The following is a 12,297-nucleotide window of genomic DNA, read 5'->3' as shown; positions in this document are numbered from 1 at the left end:
CACGTAGTCCATATTCATGTGTTAGTGGCTCTGCGCCCGGTGAAGTTATATTCTCCTGGTTTCACACACCGTGAGTGCCTTGTCGTGTCTCTGGGTCTGCCTCGGGGATGCCCTTCCCTTGCCTCCTGCTGCTATGAGAGAGATGAAGCAAAGTGCATTCCCCTGTTCTCTCCCCAGAGGACAGAAGGACGTAAACATGAGGCAACTCCTTCCACATTTGCCATGCCTCTTTCTCTATGACAGCGCGTACTGGCTGTAGAAAGCAAGAGTGGTATTTGTTTCTGCGAATCCATATTTCCGCACAGGCAATCTGCTTTTCGTGGCACTCGCGCGTCGTTTGCGCGCAGCCTCCGTTTGCGATAGCGACACTTTCCTCATCTTGCGTCTAAACCTGTCGGTGCAACCTGCAGGGTGGAGTGATTTGCGGTTGTCATTCTCGGGTAAATCCTGCTACTGCGTCGGCATTTTTGGCATGCTGTCAAATGTACTCCAGAGGCCCACGGGCTGCCCAGCGCAGCGCAGGGTCGAGTCCCGGCAGGATGGGAACTTACGCTGCAGGTTGTGAGGCGAGCTGCCTCTCCCCTTCCGCCCACTTTCCCTTCTTGACGTGCTCAGTCTGCTCCGCCTGCCGATGACTTGTTTCTGCTTTTGCAACCGCTTCCTCCAAGAGGTAAGTTTGGAACTTTTACTAGGCGGGCCGAGGGGAGGACCCGATGAACCCCCCGCCACCCCCCACCTCCCGACGGCCAGAAGCGCGTAGGAATCCGCCGGGGCCTCGCACAAGGAGACGGCGCCAGCGGCGGGAACGGGAGGACGTGTAGGACACGAAGCCGTTCCTTGGACGTCGCGAGAAAGGTGAGTTCGCTGCTGTAGACTTTGCTCCGTCACAGCCCTTGCAATGTAGATAAGCGGTTTGGGCGACTGCCTGGAACTTCCCCGCGTAACCTGCCGCGCTGACACCTCCGCCAGCACGCGACAGATCTCTCCCTCATAGTAACGCCAGGAATGTAGCTACGATGCCGAGGCGGCGGCGTTGTGACTCGTGATGAGGAGGTGCGCGCGCCGCCACCTCGGCGCGAACACACCTGCGGACCCGCGCGCTTACAGGGCAAGAGCTCGCTGCACGCAGGTGCGCGTGGCTGCCCCCGCCTAGTGCGCGCGGAGGGAACAATTATGCGCGCCTCTACTGCTGAGGTGCGCAGTGGTTGTTTTCTCCTGTGGAACTTCTGTTCTATTGACGAGGGCTACAGGGGGTGCCCCCTCCCCCCACGCAATGGTTTACCCTGAGGGCCGCAGGGTAGGCTCCTGCTGTTGATGCCGTGTCCTGAAGGTAATGTGTGCATTGGTTGTCTCCTCACATTGAAGCTCTCTCCTGGTTGTGAAGGCTGCTTTGGCGGTCTCCTCGCATCTACTGCTGAGGTTTGCAGTGAGTGTCTCCTGTGCTTACAGTTCTGCTCTATTGACAGGGGCTACATGGGTTGTCTACCCCTAGCAATGGCTTATCCTGCTGCTGCGGACCACAGGCAGGGGCGTAATGAAACATACATTTCAGGGGGTGCTAAGTGGTGATGGGAGGGTCCACTTCAGAAAATAGGCGGGGCAAACCTGGAGGCTCCGCCCCCACTGTTCTAACCCCCCTCAGGGTCTGGTGATGGGGACCAACTATCAAATATATTTTAAAGCGCAATATTCATGCAGGGAGGCGATGAAAGTCTTTCTTGAAAGTAACAGCTTTAAAGTTTTACTGTGTTTGTTCAGGTGAATTTTTCTGAACAAACACAGTAAAACTTTAACGCTGCCAGTTTCGGGGAACGGCTTCCCTCAACTCTCTACCTAACAAAAAAAACGTGCGTACATTTTGCGCTTTGAAACACTTGTGTATAGGCGCATTATAAATGCCATATCATATCATCCAGGGGTGCACCAAGGCTAAAATGTAGGTGGGGCTATCCCTTCAAATGTTGGGAGCGATGCTAAAGAGAGGCGCTAACTTCAGAGACGGTGGAGAAGTGGCAAACTTACTTGTGTAGAGGAATCTAACTTCATTACTCATTGTAATGAGGCTATTCTAGTGCAGCATCAATGTTACAATCAGTTAACTCTCTCCTTTAAGTCTGAAAACACCCAGTTCTTGCGATTCCTGAAGGTCATAGAAAGCGTGAAAATGGTCGATGGTGTGCAATGAAAGACTCAATAACATAGCATAACGGGACATTGCCGAGAGTGGGGCAGTACTCTGGACAGCCCAAGCAACTCCATTGGCTGGGAGCAACAGGGGAGAAAATGTAATTTTGGTTCTACCACAGTTAGTGCGCTATACTAGAATCTCTGGTGCACTGACTGGATGGTGAGACTATGTCTGCCTGTCAAATCAAGTGTTACAATTCTATGTGACAGTATTGGAGCCACTAGCAGAGGAGCACCATGGTACACCAATTTTTCCCTACACTTATTAAAACTGTCCATTGTAAGGGTGTAAACCATAATCACTTATAAGCACTTCAATTTTTGCAGTTGAGGTCAGTGTGTGATTACATTATTTGCCTGGGATCATACACTTACTATGCTAAACAGCGAAGCAGGGATTTTAACCCAATATGGAATTTGGGCACGGCCACCTTCTTCCACGCTTTACTTGAAACAAATATTTAAGTTTTGGGTGTGAAGAACTACAATAATACTGTCCTATAGAGTTTACTTGCAAAATACACACATTGCATAGTAAAGCATCACAACAACATGTAAATCCTTACAGCAGCATGTTGAGCCAAAATAATATCAGTGAACCTTTTATTTTCCACATCCTGAATGGAAAACTATAAGATGCAAAAGACTAACATCTATTTACCCACTTTATTTTCAGCGCTTTAAGACACACAATACAATAAATTGTCATAAACTCACTTCGGTTTGGAGATTCGTCACAAACCTCTAGAGTGTTGTTATGTATGGTTTTAAGAACATTCTACTAAGGCCATCAAAGCAAGCTTTACTTTTTAGCATATCAAGCTATTAGACGTTATGGGTATGAACACATTTTCAAAGAGTGCTTTATTGTGTTGTTCGCTTTAACTGTCACAGATGTGTTAGGTGACTGGTGGTCTTTCAGTTGGAAATGTACAATCATGCATAAAAAAGGCTCTGCTGCTGATGACCAAAAAAAACGTGTTCTCGAGTTCATTGCGGCACTGGCTGCAGAGCCAGGGACGCAGCCTGTGTGTCTCACAGGGGCTGTGACTTTGGGAAACGGGCAGTGCTTGATCATCCAAGCCCAGTAGATAGTAGATTTACCTCGGAAGGAACAAAATGCGCTCAAAAGCATGTTCCTGATCCTTTGAACTGTTAAAGGGGACAGAAGCCCCACCCCTTAGCTAACATTTCAGGGGGAGAGCAGTGCGAGGTCAGCCCGGTAAGCTCAATGACGTTGCACGCCTGACCGCAGGGTAGGCTCCTACTGGTGGTGATGTGTCCTGCAGCTGATGTGTCCAGTGGTTGCCTCCTCACTCTGAACTCTTTCCTGGGGGTGAAGGGTTCTGTGGTTATCTCCTCCTGGTGATGCTCGGCTCTACTGCTGAGCTTTGTAGTGACTGTCTCTTACTGGTGCAGCTCTGCTCTGTTGATGAGGGTTACAGTGGTTGTCTCTCCCTAGCAATGGTTTATCCTGCTGCTGAGGGCCGCAGGGTAGGCTCCTACTGTTGATGCCATGTCTTGCATGTAATGTGTGCAGTGGTTGTCTCCTCACATTGAAGCTCTGTCCTGGTGGTGAAGGCTGCTGTGGTTGTGGGATGCCCACTTCTACTGCCGAGGTTTGCAGTGATTGTCCCCTCTTGTTGCAGTTCTGTCCTATTGACGAGGGCTACAGTGGTTCACTCCCCCTAGCAATAGTTTATCCTGCTGCTGAGGACCGCAGGGTAGGCTCTTATACTGCAGGTAATGTGTGCAGTGTGTATCTCCTTAAAGTGACACTGTCCAGGTGGTGAAGACTGTCGTGGTTGTCTCCTCCTGGTGATGCTTTGTCCGTTTGATGATGACTTTAGTGGTTGCCCCCTCCTAGTGATGTTCTGTTTTGGCAGTGAGGTCTGCAGTGGTCACCTACTCTTGCCGAATGTGTGTCCTGTAGGGCATGGGTGCAGTATTTGTCTTCTACTGGTAAAGCAATGCCCTACTGATGGGTGCTGGAATGGTTGTCCACTCCCAGTGATGGTCTGCGCTGGTGCTGAGAGTTGCATGGGTAGCGCCCTCCTCTTGATGTTGTGCCCTGCTGTTGAGGCCGACAAAGCTTTTCTTCTCTTAGGCATGTGCTTTCCGACTGGTGAGGGCTGCAGTGGTTGTCTACCCTAAGTGATGCTTTTTGCTACTTCTGCCGAGAGCCGGGTGGTTCTCTCCCCCGTGGTGATGCTCTTTCCAGCTGGCAAGAGCTGCAATGGATGTCTCTTCTTGGCGACGCTCTGTCCTGCCAGGGATGCTGTTATTGGTCTCTCCACTTGGTGAGGCTCTTCCCAGCTGGGGAGAGCTGCAGGAGTTGTATGCTATGCACCTGGTGATTCTCTATGCTGCTGCTAACAGTTGCAATGATTTCATGTTCCTGGATATACCTTAACCGTCTGCAGTGATTGTCCCCTCCTAGGGATGTTCTGTCCTGCTGGTGAGGGTGGCAGTGTTTGTCTCCTCCTGGTATTGCAGTGCTCTTTTTGTGAGGGCTACATGGGTCGCCACCTCACCACCTCCTGGCGATGTGTCTCGGATCTATGTGATTACTGCGACCAATTAACTGCGACCATCGAAAATATCTTATTTTATTTCGACACTCTTTTAACCCCATAAATATGCGGGGGGAGACCCCCACAGTCCCCCCTACATGCATTATATACTATACCCATCCGCCACATATATATGGGGTGTGAAGGGTGGCAAAATGAAAAAAAGTCGACCTTTTCGGTGGTCGCAGTCAATTGGTTGCAATAATGGTATGATCCTGTTGTGTTCTGCGGGTTATGGGTGAAGTGGTTGTCTCCTCCTGGTGATGTTGTGTGTTGCTGGTGAGGGTGGCAGGGATAATCTGCTTATGGCGATGTTGTGTCCTGTTGGTTATAGGTGCAGGGGTTTTCTCCTAGTGATATTCTGTCCTGATGGTGAAGAAAGCAGTGGTTGTCTCCTCCTAATCAGGTGCTATTCTGCTGGTGAGGGTGGCTGTGGTTGTCTCCTCCTACTGTTACACTGTCCTGTTGGTGAGTGTTGCACGTGTTGCCACCTCCGGGTGATGTTGTGACCTCTGAGTTATGGTGAGGGTGGCAGTGGTTGTCTCCTATTATAATAATAATTTGTTTTTTATATAGGGCTTTAATCTAAAGAGCTTTATATGCGACATATCAACTTAACATACATTTCTATTATTACACAATCGAAATTGATACTGATGTATCGACCCGGGATGGATAAAAGGCTGAGTTGGCCTTGCCAGGATTCGAACATGCAACCAGCTGATCAATCACAGATCACAGCTACAAGCATTGAACCCGCTGAGCCATCTTAATGGCTGTGAATGCATTGGTAATCTCCTCCAAGTTTTGCTCTGTCCTGTTGGTGAGGGTTGCAGGTGTCACCACCTCCTGGCAATGTTTCCTGTGGGTTATGGGTGCAGTGGTGGTTGTCTCCTCCTAGTTATGTTCTGTCCTGCGGGTGAGGGTTGCAGGGGTGGTCCCCTGGCGATGGTGTATCCTGCGGTTTATGTGTGCACTGGTATCTCATCCTAGTTATGTCCTGGCCTCCTGTGAGAACTGTATGGGTTGTTTTCCTCTGGTGATGGTGGTCCTGCTGTGGTATCAGCAGTTGTCTCTTAACGATGCTCTGTCCTACGGGTTATGGGTGCAGTGGATTTCTCCTCCTGGTCTTGCTCTGTCCTTCTGGGGAGGGCTGAAGGGGTGGTAAAATGGCAATGTGGTGTCTCGGATGATATGTGTTCAGTGGTTGTCTCCTCCTAGTGTTCTGTCCTGTTGGTGAGGGGTGAGGGTTGCAGGGGTCGTCTCCTCCTGGCGATGTTGTGTCCTGCATGTTAAGGCTGCAGTGGTTGTCTCCTCCTAGTGCTGTTCTGTCCTGCTGGTGAGGGTTGCAGGTGTCACCACCTCCTGGCGATATTGTGTCCTGCAGGTTTAGGGTGTAGTGGTTGTCTCATAGTGTTGCTCTGTCTTGTTGGTGAGGGTTGCAGGTGTCCCCAACTACTGGTGACCTTGTGTCATGTGGGTTATGGGTTCAGTGGTTGTCTCCTCCTAGTGTTGTTCTGTCCTGCTGGTGAGGGTTGCATGTGTCGACACCTCCTGGCAATGTTGTGTCCTGTGGGTTATGGGTGCAGTAGTTGTCTCCTCCTAGTGTTGTTCTGTTCTGCTGGTGAGGGTTGAGGGTGTCGCCACCTCCTGGCGATGTTCTGTCCCACTGGTAAGAACTGCATAGATTCAGTGGCTGTCTTCTAGTGTTGTTCTTTCCTGCTGGTGAGGGTGCAGGGGTCGCCTCCTCCTGGCGATATTGTGTCTCGCGGGTTATGGGTTCAGTGGTTGTCTCCTCCTAGTGTTGTTCTGTCCTGCTGGTGAGGGTTGCAGGTATCGTCACCTCCTAGCGATGTTGTGTTCTGTGGGTTGTGGGTGCAGTGGTTGTCTCCTCCTAGTGTTGGTCTGTCCTGTTAGTGAGGGTTGCAGGTGTCACCGACTCATGGCAATGTTGTGTTATTTGGGTTATTGGTGCAGTGGTTGTCTCCTCCTAGTGTTGTTCTGTCCTGCTGGGGAGGGTTGCAGGTTTCACCACCTCCTAGCGATATTGTGTCCTGCGGGTTTAGGGTGTAGTGGTTGTCTCATAGTGTTGCTCTGTTTTCTTGGTGAGGGTTGCAGGTGTCGCCAGCTTCTGGTGAGGTTGTGTCCTGTGGTTATGGGTGTGTGCGGTGGTTGTCTCCTTCTAGTGTTCTTATCTCCTGCTGGGGAGGGTTGCAGGTGTTGCCACCTTTTGGTGATGTTCTATCCTGCGGGTTTAGGGTGTAGTGGTTGTCTCATAGTGTCGCTTTGTCTTCTTGGTGAGGGTTGCAGGTGTTGCCACATCCTGGCGACATTCTGTCCTGTGGGTTATGGCTGCAGTGGTTATCTTCTCCTAGTGTTGTTCTTTCCTGCTGGTGAGGGTGCAGGAGTCGCCTCCTCCTGGCGACGTTGTGTCTCGCGGGTTATGGGTTCAGTGGTTGTCTCCTCCTAGTTATGTTCTGTCCTGCTGGTGAGAGTTGCAGGTGTCGCCACCTCTTGGCGATGTTCTGTCCTGCTGGTGAGGGTTGCAGGGGTGGTCACCTAGCGGTGTTGTGTACTGTGGGTTATGGGGCAGTGGTTGTCTCTTGTTGTTGAGGGTTGCAGGTATCGCCGCCTACTGGCGATGTTGTATCCAGCGGGTTAAGGGTGTGGTGGTTGCCTCCCAGTGTTGCTCTGTCCTGCTGGTGAGGGGTGCAGGTGTCGCCACCTCTTGGCGATGTTCTGTCCTGCTGGTGAGAACTGTATAGCTTCAGTGGTTGTCTCCTCCTAGTTATGTCCTGGCCTCCTGTGAGAACTGTATGGGTTACCTTCCTCTGGTGATGGGGGTCCCGCTGTGGTGACAGCAGTTGTCTCTTAACGATGCTCTGACTTGCTGCGGTTGTTTTCTCCTCATTTGCATGAATTCCCGTCCACCTGCAAAGGACATTGTGTTCTGAAGACGGGGTTACCTGTTAAAATGTTACCTCACCCCCGCCCCCCATACCGCCATACTGTGCGCCGCAGCGACGCTGCTGAGTACAGCAGTGCCAACAAGTAGTTTGAGGGCTAGCAAAGCGCAGTCACCCCACCCCTCAGCCCCCATGGCATGCACGAGCCGTTGGAGGGGGCGCGTGTTCATGGAGCCACGAGACCCACAGGGCCAACATCTAGGCATACCAGCGCGTGGGCGCACTCGATGCATTATTTATTACGCATTTTTCCGTGTCGTCGTCACGCTCACGGCTATTCCTGGCATAGTTAGAGTGTGAGTGTGTGGGATGTGCAGGGGGTGCGCGGGCCAGTACTGGGGTGCATTGGCTGAGATGTGTGGGTAGCCCCGAGTACTGCATCCATGCGCGGTACCGCCGGTGTTATGTGTATCCCACACCTTTCGCTTCGCCTCGGGCTTTGAAAATACCCAACCAAACAGACACAGTAAATGTGTCGAAGCTTACTTTCGTTTTTATTTTTTTAGTATCCTCGGGGCTGTGTGCCGCCTCGTTAAGAGCAAGCTGCATGCATGTACGCATCCCTGGCCCCAGACAGCCTGCCATGTGGCTGGAAGGCGGCATTGGCGGCACACACACTTGGCTCAGCCTCCTGGCCGGCTGACTCAGGGCCCTGCCTCGGAAAATCGCCCTCACTTGTGGTTGCGGAGTGAGCCGACTCACGCTTCATCAAGGTGCAGGCGGGCACACCCTGGGGATGCAGAACGGGATGTCTACGCGCTACCAGGCCCTCTGCCATTGCGCTGGTAATGAGGAAAGGCAGCCCTCACAGAAGTCGGCACCCCCTCGTTTTGAAATGACCAATATATGCACAAAGACCAAACGCACACTCAGAAACTGGAGACAGGGGCCCTCATTACGATACTGGCGCTAAACCATGGCGCTATTAGCACTATGGTTGGTGCCGGTATCGTAACGAGTCCACCAATGTTCAATGGGGAATTACCACCCCATTCCAAGGTTGGCGGGGCGGTAATTCCCCATTGAACATTGGCCCTTCCCCATTCCAATTTTTGCCCCATAGGGCTCAATGGGACTGGGGAAGGCGCTAAGTACGGTACCACAAATTGCAAATTGCGGTACCGTACTTAGCACCAAGGTCCCTTTGCGGGTCCCTACTTTGCGGGTCAGGTCCCGCAAAGGGACCTCGTAGTAAGGCGCTAAGTGTTTAACGGCGCCACAGCCTTTTACGGCGCCGTTAAACACTTAGTGCCAGGGTCCTAATGAGGGCCAGGGAGTCTAGTTAACGGTGCACATAGTTTTGGCTTAAATAAGGCTGCAACCTCATCTATTGGTAAGAGACCCATTCCTAGCCACTAAATGCGAGCTGAAAAGAAGTAGCGGCCAGAGCCTGCGCAGTGAAGCCCTTGCTGGAGGGCAGGGGTGTTGATAAGTCTGGAAAAGATCAGGGCCTAAGCTAATGTTTGGACTGGTGGGACTCGGGGCTAGCTAGCATTTTGGTTGTAACTCCTGAGCTTCTATCCGGGGCTACAACCAAAAGACCCGGGGCTATAGCCCCCCTTACCTCCCACTAGCAACGCCTCTGCTGGAGGGCCCTGCCTGACTTCCCCATTTTAGAAGATGACGCCACAATAGGTCCCGAAAAGTTGGTGTAATCAGGCGACTATCTGGTACAGCCAGAGCAATGGCCATAGGCTGTGCCCACTGTCGCGGTTTATTACGCAGTCACACTCATCTCAGGGAGTTCCTTCACCCCCAATGAATGTGGCGCACAATAAAGCATGATTAGTTTGTAAATGTTCACTTTGGTAAAGCCTCCAACCCGTCTGGCACCCAACCCCAACAAATACCTGGTGCCACAATGGACTAGGAACCAGGCCGGTGTGTAGTAAGAATATAGATTTATTAATTTATTTAAAACAAATTTGACAAATAGACTAACATCAGCCACCAATGCTGTGGAAACACAAACAAAAATTACTTCTGTAATGGCACCAACACAGAAATAATAATACTGGGATATGCAGTCATAATTTCCTGCCGCTTTCTTCCCAAATCACCCACCAATACAGAAAAAGAACAAATCAAAACACACAGTGATTGCTGATTGGTTATAATACGTTTCTCCCAGCAACCCTCACCGTCCAAACGTCAATTAGACTTGACCCCTCTGAATTGAAGGCCAGTGGCAGAGAGTGGGAACACAATGGAACAATCGTTGTGGGATCCTGATAAAATGCACTCTTTGGATAAAGGGATTCAAGGGCCAAAATCGTTTTTTTTACTTAGTACCACAGATGCAATATGGGGGAAAGAAACGCAATGGGAAAATGTTGCCACATCTAAAAAGAACAGGCAGGGCTTTGTGGTTTTGGTCAGAGCACAATGGGAACAAAGGGCAATTTCATTTTGCACCCTGCACACTCACGTTGAAACAGGGTTTTGGGATTAATTCTTTTGGCAAATCTTTATGTCTATACCGGCTCAAAACGCACTGGGAAGAGCTTGTTTCGAATGCCAACAAAACACATCCCGTGATTTCTGTAGGGGAATTAACTGATTTACTTTAATTAAATATGCTAAGGATTTATAAAGACAAACAGGATATTTTGTTGTGGAGAAATACTAGAACAATAGTTGAGAAAATGCAGGGCCTACACCATCGGTCATTTCGGGGATAGTTTTACTTAGAGGAGAGGCCTTGTAATGGACAAAAGGGAACAGTAGGGCACTTCTGGGACAGTAATGGTGTCGTCAATCCAGCATAGTGCCCTCTGTCTCCTCAAAGGGGTCAGAGTCAGCTACTATGTCTCCTGGTCCCTGTCTCCAATGCAAGATTTGGGGTCTCTCTGCTTGGATGTTTCTCGCAAGAGTTCAGCAGTTGGTTACCTCCCGAAATAAGTGAAAAGCCCAGTTCTGATGTAAACTGGTTAACTTATAGGGCAAATGATATCAGAAACTTGTTACGATTCCTGCAAAAGGGATTTGTTTGTTTTCTCTACCCACCTCCCACCTGTGTGCTAATAGAACTAGGAGATGAGGGGTGTGAGTTAAGAAAGCTGTGGGACAAGAAAGCTTTGTTATCCCAAACTGACATGTGGGCTTGGCATGTTGAAAACTCTGAAAATCTATCAACGTGGCAAGTACCCTTATTTTTCAAATCTTTCAATTTATGGATATATTTTTAAGAACTACATTTTAAGGCAAATCAGAGGATGCTAATCTGAAGTTGTCACGCCCTTCCTATGCAAAGGTACAGCGTTTTCTTCATTTACTCAGGTGCCGTATCAGTGAAAAATATGGCACTAGATAGTTCCCATGTTAATTTTATCCTTCACCCACACAACAACTTTCAAATCTCTCGGAATCAAGGGAAGGCCCAAATCAAATTTTCATGAATAACTTTAGTTATGTTTATCATATAAAACTCGTTTTAGCATGGTTCAAAGGGGGTTACTGTCACCTTTAATAAAAGTTGGGACTGACCATTGTGGCATATAAGCTGCCCATTATATTCAATAATATGTTTTTTTCTATTAACTAAACTCCAGTTTATTTCTTTATTTGCTTTTAGTTTCATTTTCCCTTGAGGATTTGATTAACCAGAGGCTGGCTCATGTTTATCCTCTCCTCTCCCTTGATGGCCTTTAGTGGCCCTGGCTGCAACTCTAATGGACATTTTATGGGAATTGTGACCTTAAGGCCACTACTACTGCAGAACAGGCATGGCTTTATCTGTTTCCCCTGTGGTTTAAATCTAGGCAGTGCATTTCTTTTTATATTTTTAAAAAAGGGCCCTGATTGATGGTTGACAACCAGACCTCCCTCTCCAGGATCAGCAGAGGAAATGTCTGGGAGGTTAAGTTTCATCTTTAGGGAAAATGACCAGCTGCATGTAAAATTCTGCAAGCAATGGGTTTTAAACTCGCACACAATACATTTTACATGACATTTTATAAGGCACCTGGGCCGTATATCCATGTGTAATGTACTTCTTTAATCTCACAGTTCCAAAATACATGAATATCACTTCTGGATTGTCCATATGTATAGGGCAGTTATATGAGAAACCCATGTTCAAACTCTGAAAGTCATTTGGATGAGGAAAAAGGAAGTTATTTCATTTCATATAATTGCAATGAGCTTGGTTTTGCTTGAGATGACTGGAGCACAATCTGGTATTCCATTGAAGATAATGTACACACTGTTATCTGTATCTTTAAGTAAACGTTCAGCTCTCCATTGATTTAGTAAAACAAGCACTGTCAGCCACATGTCTTTTCTTTTTTTTGCTGAAATGCATTGCACATATCTTCCCACTTTTGAGATTCAAGCCCACTTTCTTTCCTTTGAGATTCAGGCCTGTTTTTGATTCAATAGGCCTCATGTCTGACATCACCATATCTGTGCTGGCCTTTTACATTAATGGGACTTCCCAAATCACCCTGGCCTCTTTATTTCTGGCATTCAGGGGCTCTATTTCACCCCACACCACCCCATTTCTACATATAGTGGAAGGAGTCTGCTATCCTACCACACAACATGTCACCCTGCCCTAAAGGTCTATTCTA

The 12,297-nt window shown here is 49.0% G+C and overlaps 1 protein-coding gene across 1 annotated transcript in view; it reads left to right on the top strand.

Moving 5' to 3' along the window:
* Positions 1-464: 464 nt before the first annotated feature.
* The window catches only part of RIN1 (Ras and Rab interactor 1), a 271,998-nt gene continuing 260,165 nt past the window's right edge, over positions 465-12,297 (top strand). The window contains exon 1 of the mRNA XM_069644904.1: positions 465-855. The gene's annotated coding sequence lies outside the window, so the exon portion shown is untranslated. The remainder of the gene's footprint in view (positions 856-12,297) is intronic.

Source organism: Ambystoma mexicanum, chromosome 2p (assembly GCF_040938575.1).
Source record: "Ambystoma mexicanum isolate Mex_15411 chromosome 2p, UKY_AmexF1_1, whole genome shotgun sequence".
Lineage (NCBI taxonomy): Eukaryota > Metazoa > Chordata > Amphibia > Caudata > Ambystomatidae > Ambystoma > Ambystoma mexicanum.
The sequence above is the reverse complement of the archived record's forward strand: the minus strand, read 5'-3'. Positions and strand labels throughout refer to the sequence as shown.